Raw genomic sequence first — 1,379 nt, 5'->3', positions numbered from 1 at the left:
AAATAGAGATTAGGTACCAAAATGATTTATGCAAAAGCATTTGTCGAAGTGCAGGAACTGCTGAGTGTATACTGTGAATATGACGATAGTGGAAACAGGAACCAATAGTATGAAAAGATTGCGAAAAGGAGGAAATCGATGACCGTGATTTAGCGACGCGGACAAGCAGCAGGAATCAGATAAGAGATAAGTGACAGAAAGGGAAAGGAAAGGCCGAAATTCGGAAAGGACGGAAAGGGCGAGGCCTCGCCGTGATAGCAGTGCCCATAAGGGCGATGGAATCGCGTGGAACGGGAGGTCGCCCGTGGGATCGAGACGGAGGAAAGCGGCGAGGAACGCGGGGGGGAAAGGCGAGGAATGCGAGAAAGGGAGGGAAAGGGGAGGATGCGAGAAAGGGAGGGAAAGGGCGAGGAATGCGAGAAAGGGAGGGAAAGGGTGAGGAATGCGAGAAAGGGAGGGAAAGGGCGAGGAATGCGAGAAAGGGAGGAAGGGAAAGGGCGAGGAACGCGGGAAAGGGAGGAACGGCGGGAGGGAAAGGGCGAGGAACGCGGGAAAGGGAGGAACGGCGGGTGGGAAGGGGAAGTGGGGAGGGGAGGCTGGGAAGGAGGGAAGTTGGAGGAAGATGTAATAGGTGGTTTAGTTATTGATGGATTTTCGATTAGATGTTGTTGGAGAAGCTCTTTAGGTCGATACAGATTTTTTTAAATGTTTTTTTACGATAACAAGTTTTGATTTCGTTGGGAGGAGAACAAATGCACGGGATGAAAAGGGAGGCGGTAGGGGTGTCATGGTGTGTAGCAACCGATGTGGATTCTCGAGTAATTATCGTTGTAGAAACCCTCCAGTGTACTACAAGGTAATCTTATTATTATGTTGACTCTTATAACAAAGGGGAAATGAATTACAATCCGCGGTATCAAATGACTTTCATTTATACACTTTTTCAAAAAATCATTAGGGGAATCCCCTCCACCGCAATACACGGAAACGGCAATATTTTTTTAAACAGCGCGCGAATGTAGTTACAACCCTGCAATCACCACTAAAGTATGATTCAGTGCAAATGTCGTACGTAATGGAAAATAATATGCCACATTTGTTCGTAATAGAACACTCATATGGGGGACATCAGTGCGTCAAGCATTGGACTATCGGTGTTAATTCTACTTTTATGTTTTACGACAGCAGACGGGGAATTCTGGTAAAATTTACGTCTGTTTCGTCTGTTTTCTTTTTTTTTTTCCAAATATGACCAGTAGCAAGGCTATCCAGATGCAATGATCGATTGCAATTTGACAAAACCATTAAATTCGCTACTATCTATTCTAAGGTATTTGTATAATTACTTACATCAAACTAGTGCGGTCTAAATTCCTAGC

This window comes from Penaeus monodon, chromosome 22, assembly GCF_015228065.2.
Source record: "Penaeus monodon isolate SGIC_2016 chromosome 22, NSTDA_Pmon_1, whole genome shotgun sequence".
Taxonomy (NCBI): Eukaryota; Metazoa; Arthropoda; class Malacostraca; order Decapoda; family Penaeidae; genus Penaeus; species Penaeus monodon.
The sequence above is the reverse complement of the archived record's forward strand: the minus strand, read 5'-3'. Positions refer to the sequence as shown.